This window comes from Salmo salar, chromosome 14, assembly GCF_965601325.2.
Source record: "Salmo salar chromosome 14, fSalSal1, whole genome shotgun sequence".
Taxonomy (NCBI): domain Eukaryota; kingdom Metazoa; phylum Chordata; class Actinopteri; order Salmoniformes; family Salmonidae; genus Salmo; species Salmo salar.
The window spans coordinates 14421606-14432172 of NC_138304.1; positions in this window are offsets into that span (position 1 = coordinate 14421606).

Here is a 10567-nt window from a genome sequence, read left to right on the forward strand (position 1 = left end):
CCCGGTCAACAGCTCTGCACCCCCCGCAGCAACTGGCCCAAGCCCCCCCCCCCCACTTCTCCTTCACCCAAATCCAGACAGCTGATGTTCTGATAGAGCTGCAAAATCTGGATCCCTACAAATCAGCTGAGCTAGACAATCTGGACCCTCTCTTCCTAAAATTATCCGCCGCCATTGTTGCAACCCCTATTACTAGCCTGTTCAACCTCTCTTTTCGTATCGTCTGAGGTTCCTAAAGATTGGAAAGCGGCCGCGGTCATCCCCCTCTTCAAAGGGGGAGACACTCTAGACCCAAACTGTTACAGACCTATATCCATCCTGCCCTACCTTTCTAAAGTCTTCGAAAGCCAAGTTAAAACTCTTTAGGGATAACAGAACTCATATGGCAGGCGAAAACCTGAGAAAAATCCAACCAGGAAGTGGGAATTCTGAGGTTTGTAGTTTTCAAGTGAACGCCTATCGAATATCCAGTGTCTGTGGGGTCAGATTGCACTTCCTAAGGCTTCCACTAGATGTCAACAGTCTTTAGAAGTTGTTTCAGGCTTCTATCGTGAAAGGAGAGCGAATAAGAGCACTCTAAGCAGATGGCCCAGGTGAAAGCCTTTAGTTTAGTCACGCGCGTGGCCGTGTACGCGAGCTCCGTTCCCTTTCCTTTCTAATGAAAACAGTATTGTCCAATTGAAACATTATTGAATATTTATGATAAAAACACCCTAAGGATTGACTAGAAACATCATTTGACATGCTTCTACGAACTCAAATGGAACTTTTTTTACTTTTCGTCTAGACTTTGTGCTTTTGGATTACTGGACTAAACGCGCGAACAAAAAGGAGGTATTTGGACATAAAGATGAACTTTATCGAACAAAACTAACATTAATTGTCTAACATGGAGACCTGGGAGTGCCATCAGATGAAGATCATCAAAGGTAAGTGATTAATTTTAATGCTATTTCTGACTTTTGTGACACCTCTCCTTGGTTGGAAAATGGCTGTATGGTTTTTGTGGCTAGGCGCTGACCTAACATAATCGCATGGTGTGCTTTCACCATAAAGCCTTTTTGAAATCGGACACAGCGGCTGGATTAACAAGAAGTGTATCTTTAATCGTATGTATAACACTTGTATCTTATATCAATGTTTATGATGAGTATTTCTGTAATTTGATGTGGCTCTCTGCATTTTCACTGGATGTTTGTTTGAGACAATGCATTTCTGAACATAACACGCCAATTTCAAATGAGGTTTTTGGACATAAAGATTAACTTTATCGAACAAAACAAACATTTATTGTCTAACATGGAATCCTGGGAGTGCCACCAGATGAAGATCATCAAAGGTTAGTGATTAATTTTAACGCTATTTCTGACTTTTGTGACACCTCTCCTTCTTTGGAAAATGGCTGTATGGTTTTTTGTGGCTAGGCGCTGACCTAACATAATCACATGGTGTTCTTTCACCGTAAAGCCTTTTTGAAATCGGACACTGTGGTTGGATTAACGAGAAGTTTATCTTTAAAATGGTGTATAATACTTGTATGTTTGAGGAATTTTTATTATGTGTCACGTCCTGACCAGTAAAGGGGTCTTTTGTCATTGTAGTCTGGTCAGGGCGTGGCAGGGGTTGTTTATTTTGGGGGTTTTTGTCTAGGGGATTTTGGTTCTAGTTTTCATTTTCTATGTTCCGTTTTCCAGGTTTGGCCGAGTGTGGTTTCCAATCAGAGGCAGGTTTCTTTCCTTGTCTCTGATTGGAAGCCATACTTAGGCAGCCTGTTTTCCTTTGGGTTTTGTGGGTGGTTGTTTTTCGTATAGTGCTTGTGTCCCTACGGACCTGTTGTTTGGCGTTAGTTTATGTTTGTTTAAGTGTTAAGTGTTCTCTTTTAATAAAATAAGAAGATGAGCATGATACCCGCAGCGCCTTGGTCTAGCTTTTACGACGCACCTGACATTACAAGATTTCTGTTGTTTGAATTTAGCGCCCTGCAATTTCACTGGCTGTAGGCCAGGTGTTCCGCTAGCGGAACCCCCTTCCCAGAAAGGTTAACAAACAGATCACCGACCATTTCAAATCCCACCGTACCTTCTCCCCTATGCAATCTGGTTTCCGAGCTGGTTACGGGTGCACCTCAGCCACACTCAAGGTCCTAAACGATATCATAACCGCCATCGATAAGAGACAGTACTGTGCAGCCGTCTTCATCGACCTGGCCAAGGCTTTCGACTCTGTCAATCACCGTATTCTTATCGGCAGACTCAAAAGCCTTGGTTTCTCTAATGACTGCCTCGCCTGGTTCACTAACTACTTCTCAGATAGAGTTCAGTGTGTCAAATCGGAGGGCCTGTTGTCCGGACCTCTGGCAGTCTCTCTATGGGTGTGCCATAGGGTTCAATTCTCGGGCCGACTCTTTTCTCTGTATATATCAATGATGTTGCTCTTGCTGCGGGTGGTTCTCTGATCCACCTCTACGCAGACAACACCATTTTGTATACATCTGGCCCTTCTTTAGACACTGTGTTAACAAACCTCCAAACGAGCTTCAATGCTCAAACGAGCTTCAATGTCTGGCTAGACTGTAAACTCTCCTTCCAGACTCACATTAAGCATCTCCAATCCAAAATTAAATCTAGAATCAGCTTCCTATTTCGCAACAAAGCCTCCTTCACTCATGCTGCCAAACATACCCTCAGAAAACTGACTATCCTACCAATCCTTGACTTCAGCGATGTCATTTACAAAATAGCCTCCAACACTCTACTCAGCAAATTGGATGCAGTCTATCACAGTGCCATCCGTTTTGTCACCAAAGCCCCATATACTACCCACCACTGCGACCTGTATGCTCTCGTTGGCTGGTCCTCACTACATATTTGTCGACAAACCCACTGGCTCCAGGTCATCTATAAGTCTTTGCTAGGTAAAGCTCCGCCTTATCTCAGCTCACTGGTCACCATAGCAACACCCACCCATAGCATGCGCTCCAGCAGGTATATTCCACTGGTCAGCCCCAAAGCCAACACCTCCTTTGGCCACCTTTCCTTCCAATTCTCTGCAGCCAATGACTGGAACGAATTGCAAAAATCACTGAAGTTGGAGACTTATATCTCCCTCACTAACTTTAACCTGTTTGGGATAGGGGGCAGTATTTTCACGGCCGGATAAAAAAACGTACCCGATTTAATCTGGTTACTACTCCTGTCCAGAAACTAGAATATGCATATAATTAGTAGATTTGGATAGAAAACACTCTAAAGTTTTTAAAACTGTTTGAATGGTGTGGCAGGCCAAAACCTGAGAAGATTCCATACAGGAAGTGCCCTGTCTGACAATTTGTTCTCCTTCTGTGGCATCTCTATCAAAAATACAGCATCTCTGCTGTAACGTGACATTTTCTAAGGCTTCCATTGGCTCTCAGAAGGCGCCAGAAAGTGGAATGACGTCTCTGCAGTCTCTGGGTGAAAAACAGCAGGAGTTTTTGTGAGTGGTCAGGCAGGGAACAATGACACTGGAGATGCGTGTCCACGAGACGACTCCATTTTTTTCTTTCAGCCTTTGAATGAATACAACATCGCCTGGTTGGAATATTATCGCTATTTTACGAGAAAAATAGCATAAAAATTGATTTTAAACAGCGTTTGACATGCTTCGAAGTACGGTAATAGAATATTTAGACATTTTTTGTCACGAAATGCGCTTCGGATAGTGACTTGAACGCACGAACAAAACGGAGGTATTTGAATATAACTATGGATTATTTGGAACCAAAACAACATTTATGGTTGGAGTAGAAGTCCTGGGAGTGCATTCTGACGAAGAACAGCAAAGGTAATCAAATTTTTCTTATAGTAAATCTGAGTTTGGTGAGGGCCAAACTTGGTGGGTGTCAAAGTAGCTAGCCATGATGGCCGGGCTATGTACTCAGAATATTGCAAAATGTGCTTTCGCCGAAAAGCTATTTTAAAATCTGACACCACGATTGCATAAAGGAGTTCTGTATCTATAATTCTTAAAATAATTGTTATGTTTTTTGTCAACGTTTATCGTGAGTAATTTAGTAAATTCACTGGAAGTTTGCAGTGGGTATGCTAGTTCTGAACATCACATGCTAATGTAAAAAGCTGTTTTTTGATATAAATATGAACTTGATTGAACAAAACATGCATGTATTGTATAACATAATGTCCTAGGAGTGTCATCTGATGAAGATCATCAAAGGTTAGTGCTGCATTTAGCTGTGGTTTTGGTTTTTGTGACATATATGCTTGCTTTGAAAATGGCTGTGTGATTATTTTTGGCAGGGTACTCTCCTGACATAATCTAATGTTTTGCTTTCGCTGTAAAGCCTTTTTGAAATCGGACAATGTGGTTAGATTAACGAGAGTCTTGTCTTTAAAATGGTGTAAAATAGTCATATGTTTGAGAAATTGAAGTTATAGCATTTGAGGTATTTGTATTTCGCGCCACGCTCTACCATTGGATATTGGTGAGGCATTCCGCTAGTGGAACATCTGTCCCTAACAGGTTTTAAGCATCAGCTGTCAGAGCAGCTTTACGATCGCTGCAGCTGTACACAGCCCATCCATCCAACCAACTACCTACCTCATCCCATATTTGTTTTTGTTTTTGTTTTTCTGCTCTTTTGCACACCAGTATTTCCACTTGCACATCCTCATCTGCACATCTATCACTCCAGTGTTAACTGCTAAAGTGTAATTACTTCGCCACTATGGCCTATTTTATTGCCTTACCTCCTTACTTCATTTGCACACACTGTATACAGATTTTTCTATTGTGTTATTGACTGTATGTTTGTTTATCCCATGTGTAACTCTGTGTTGTTTTTGGCGCACTGCTTTGCTTTTATCTTGGCCAGGTCCCAGTTGTAAATGAGAACTTGTTCTCAACTGGCCCACCTGGTTAAATAAAAGGTGAAATAAAATTTTTTTTAACATTTAAAAAAGTTTCAGACACTTGCGAATTGAAGGAACGTTGGCGGATGCACAGTACACTGTTCGGATGCTGGAATTATTTTTGATGAACGTGAGAAGATATCACTTTAAAAAGCAGGTTTCGTTTGACAAATCAGATGAAAATATAATGACTGGTTGTGTTCATGGCACATTAAAAAGGTAATATGTTTTTACAGTTTTATAATAATACCTTTTAACCCATTAAAAACTGGCCTCTGCCTGGGGCCGCCAAACCACTAAGTCCTGAGGGTGAAGCAAGCATGGCTATCTGAATTTACACTTTAAAAGGATCTCTGCTGTGAGATGCAAAAATACCATCTGAGAAGCACGCACATGCGTTTTCCTTTTAGCAGACCAGGCAGCGTCAGCACACATAATCTGCAGCTGGATGCTTCTCCTTCAGTTGGCTGTACAAATGTTCTGCATTTGGAATCTAGGTTAAAGGTTGTCAAGCTGGAGGAACGTCCATTTTGAAATGGAATAAGCAGCTGTAGTTGTGGTCCCAGTGATCAGTCACAGACGGCTGGAATGCGTCATATTCCCGTAGCCTCCAGCATCCTTGACTTTGCTTAGTTAAACTCCTGTTTAGTCTGTTCTAGGAATGTGCTGCTTATAACTATTGACGGAGACTATTGATTGCTTCCTTCACTGGTTTGTATTTTGTATGCTGGTTCTCTTCCATAATGTAATTAAGACTCAAATCAAAAGGATCTTGTTTTGTTATGGAGGACCATCTTAAAGAGTATGGTGATTCTTCCTGGAAACAACTTAAGCATGATAGAGATAAGGCTTGAGGTATTAATCTACTGTACATGTTTATTTGTGGAATGGCAATTACATCCCCTAAGGTATCATTCCTCTCTCAATCACTGCTCAAAATATATTGGACCCATGGGGGATAAACATCCCCAAATAAGAAACCAACTAAATATCAACAATCACCAGCAACAAGGGAAAACGTCTATACAGTTGAAGTCGGAAGTTTACATACACCTTAACCAAATACATTTCAATTCAGTTTCACAATTCCTGAAATTTATCCTAGTCAAAATTCCATATTAGGTCAGTTAGGATCACCACTTTATTTTAAGAATGTGAAATGTCAGAATAATAGTGAAGAGAATGATTTATTTAATATTTTATTTCCTTCATTACATTCCCAGTGGGTCAGAAGTTTACATGAACCAAATACTAATTGAATGTATTGCCTTTAAATTGTTTACTTGGGTCAAATGTTTTGGGTAGCCTTCCACAAGCTTCCCACAATAAGTTGGGTGAATTTTTTATAAAAAGAATTTACCCCCCTTTTTCGTGGTATCCAATTGTTAGTAGTTACTGTCTTGTCTTATCGCTGCAACTCCCGTATGGACTCGGGAGAGGTGAAGGTCGAGAGGCATGCGCCCTCCGAAACACAACCCAACCAAGCCGCACTGCTTCTTAACACAGCGCGCATCCAACCCGGAAGCCAGCCGCCCCAATGTGTCAGAGGAAACACCATACACCTAGCGACCTGGTCAGCGTGCACTGCGCCCGGCCCGCCACAGGAGTCGCTAGTGCGCGATGAGACAAGAATATCCCTGCTGGCCAAACCCTCGCTAGGCTAATTGTGCGCCGCCCCATGGGCCTCCCCGTCGCGGCCGGCCACGACAGAGCCTGGGCTCGAACCCAGAGTCTCTGGAGGCACAGCTAGCACTGCGATGCAGTGCCTTAGACCACTGCGCCACGCGGAAGGCCCTAGTTGGGTGAATTTTGGCCCATTCCTCCTTACAGCGCTGAGTCAGGTTTGTAGGCCTCCTTGCTCGAACACACTTTTTCAGTTCTGCCCACAGATTTTCTATAAGATTGAGGTCGGGGCTTTGTGATGGCCACTCCAATACCTTGACTTTGTCATTGTCCATTTGAAAGACCCATTTGCGACCAAGCTTTAACTTCCTGACTGATGTCTTGAGATGTTGCTTCAATATATCCACATAATTTTCCATCCTCATGATGCCATCTATTTTGTGAAGTGCACCAGTCCCTCCTGCAGCAAAGCACCCCCACAACATAATGCTGCCACCCCTGTGCTTCACGGTTGGGATGGTGTTCTTCGGCTTGCAAGCCTCCCCCTTTTTCCTCCAAACATAACGATTGTCATGATGGCCAAACAGTTCTGTTTTTGTTTCATCAGACCAGAGGACATTTCTCTAAAAAGTAAAATGTTTGTCCCCATTTGCAAACCACATTCTGGCTTTTTGATGGTGGTTTTGGAGCAGTGGCTTCTTCCTTGCTGAGCGGCCTTTCAGGTTATGTCAATGTAAGACTGCTTTCACTGTGGATATAGATACTTTGGTACCTGTTTCCTCATCTTCACAAGGTCCTTTGCTGTTGTTCTGGGATTGATTTGCACTTTGACAGAACAAGTTTCCTTCCTGATCAGTATTTATTTTACCTTTATTTAACTAGGCAAGTCAATTTAGAACAAATTCTTATTTTAAATTACAGCCTAGGAACAGTGGGTTAACTGCCTTGTTCAGGGGCAGAACAACAGATTTTTACCTTGTCAGCTCTGGGATTTTATCTTGCAACCTTTCGGTTACTAGTCCAACGCTCTAACCACTAGGCTACCTGCCACCCCAATGACAGCTGCATGGTCCCATGGTGTTTATACTTGCATACTATTGTTTGTACAGATGAACGTGGTACCTTCAGGCGTTTGGAAATTGCTCCCAAGCATGAACCAGACTTGTGGCGGTCTACAATTTTTTTTCTGAGGTCTTGGCTGATGTCTTTTGATTTGCCCATGATATCAAGCAAAGAGGCACTGAGTTTGAAGGTAGGCCTTGAAATACATCCACAGGTACACCTCCAATTGACTCAAATTATATCAATTAGCCTATCAGAAGCTTCTAAAGCCATGATAACATTTTCTGGAATTTTCCAAGCTGTTTAAAGGCACAGTCAACTTACTGTATGTAAACTTCTGACCCACTGGAATTGTGATACAGTGAATTATAAGTGAAATAATCTGTCTGTAAACAATTGTTAGAAAACTTACTTGTGTCATGCACAAAGTAGATGTCCTAACCGACTTGCCAAAACTATAGTTTGTTAACAAGAAATTTGTGGAGTGGTTGAAAAACGAGTTTTAATGACTCCAACCTAAGTGTATGTAAACTTCTGACTTCAACTGTATAAACATATTTAATGCCAACTTCTAACACTGACTAAATGACGCTTCCGTGGTTAGAACAGTCTGTGGTCCGTGACACAGTCCATCAGTCACATTACCGGTGAAACTACTTGTATTTGAAATAACCTTTTGACTTGCAGAACCACATTAGTACAGAATGCAGTGGGTCACTTCCTCTGGCTTCCAAAAAAACTGCTGTGTCTCAGACGTCAGCAGGCCCAGGCACGACGTGCGGTGCGTGCACCAGCAAAAAGGCAGTAGAAGGCTAGGGGAACCTTCCAGTCCCCAAATGCAGAACTCTGTTCTAGCCCTTTACACCCGTCAATTCCCTTCTCTCAATCTGTAATGAAGTACATGCATATTCTTTCATATAAAAATCAGTAACCAGTGAGTATTTGTGTTCGCAACATTATTTCGATATTTCTAGTCTTGAGATACGACCACACGTTTGTGGTTAGGCTACAATGTTATTGCATGTTCCTGCCAGAAACAAAACAGTTCTCAACTTTTCTGTTTTTTTATTTTTTTCTCTCGCTTTTCTAAAGCTTTCAGCAACACATCTGTTTCCTTTCAAATAGTCTGTCAGTTTCTCTGACCGTATAAATCATATTAGATAACTTTTAGCGCATAGGCGTGGGCACGGTCATGCCTGGGTCGGCCCAGGCACACCCACTGGGGATACAGGCCCACCAAATGAGTTATGTTCCAAATAGGAAATTGTGTTTTTAATTAAACATGCAAACACCATCAGATAGAATTCATAGCAAGCAGTGCACTGGGTTAGTCAGATTTGATGAAATATAACAACATGACACATGAACTTGACAGGAATTCACTAAGAAAAACTAACTGAAAGTCACACCCCTAATAAACCATGAATATGATTGGATTTAGGCATATGTCACTGTGCTTCTAAAGCTATATGCACCAAAACGAGAGGTTGGGGCTATAAGGTTCTATCAGCATTATTTTGAACTTGAATAGGGATATGGATATTTATAGTACTATATATACACTAGAGGACATTGAACATAAGGCTGTCAATAAAAAAAAGTTTTATGCAGATAGAACCAAGCTCTCGGCATGTCACTGCATACTTCATTTAGCAAACAAGACCGCTCATAATCCAGTGCCTTTATCACAGTCAACAACACACCTATAATTGAAATATAAAACATGTTTCTCTTTGCCCAACAAATTGTGTTTGTGTGGGTGGTGGGGGTGGGGGTGGGAGGGGGGGTGCATCCACATTTCTGCAGGCCCACCCACCAACAAATTTCTGGCTACGCCACTAATTTTGCATAAGCAAATGATACCAAAGCAAACTGTTTGCATTCTTGTTCTTGTTTACAGTAAGTCTATATCCTTCCTAAAATTGGACAACAAAAGCCTTTTTTTTTTTTTCCTGAAACAAAAAGTTATTTGACCGTCTTCATAAAGTCCCCGAGCCTTTATCAAACCAATGGATGTTTGGTCCAGGATGTACAGTTCAGTTGAAGTGAGTTTCACTGCCAAGCACTGTAGGAAGTCTCCCAGTTACCTTTCACCTACTTAGCCTCCACCACGGACATGAGAGGGTTAACTCCTTTTCTTTGTGGTCTGGCCCCAGCTCATGAATTGCCTACTTGCTCCCCAGCAGTTAAATCTGGGCCTTGGGAATTACCATATAATGTAGGCATTCTCTGGCGGTGAACTTTCCCCTAATTCTCACACTGCTCCTGCCTCACAGCAGGCCTAAAGAGGAGCACTCCAGGCCAAATTATGCAGCACGTTCCCCCTGACGTCCAACATATTGCCAATGACTTCACACAACCGCAATCGGCTTCATTCTATCCCAGCCACATGATTAAGCTGGCTCAGGTAACACTGTCGTAGAAAAAAAAATCTCGCTGTTTTCTAATAAGCGCTAATATCTACAATCTACGCTGAGTTTGTTAAGAAGTGCTTCAGTAAATGAAGTACAAATCAGTCCATTTTTCTTTATGGAGGAAGCAAGACAATGTTTATTCCCAAACTGCATATACCCTCCCAAATTCTTAACTACGCAAATTAATATGCAATGTAACATTGAGTTGTTTAAAAACACCGATTTATCTAAATCCCTTTTCTTTTCTTATGGGAAATAATGGTAACTTGTGTGATTGTTATATTACGGTCAAGTCACCCCATAACACATGATCAACAACAAATAAATCGATGTCAGTGTCAATCACAGGTGACAGGTTTAATACGCATCGCTGCATCCTTTATTAGAAGGTCGGCTGGACCTCTCTTAATTCCCGTGGATCACGTCACTTCTCCCTTTTTGTTGACAAAGCTCTTGTGCACAAACTTGCAACATATCTCACTTCTCTGTTAAAGTAGAAAAACACTGGGCACCAAACCCGCTCACAGGGTTGGTTAGCTCGAGGTCCCTCTCGTCTCTATC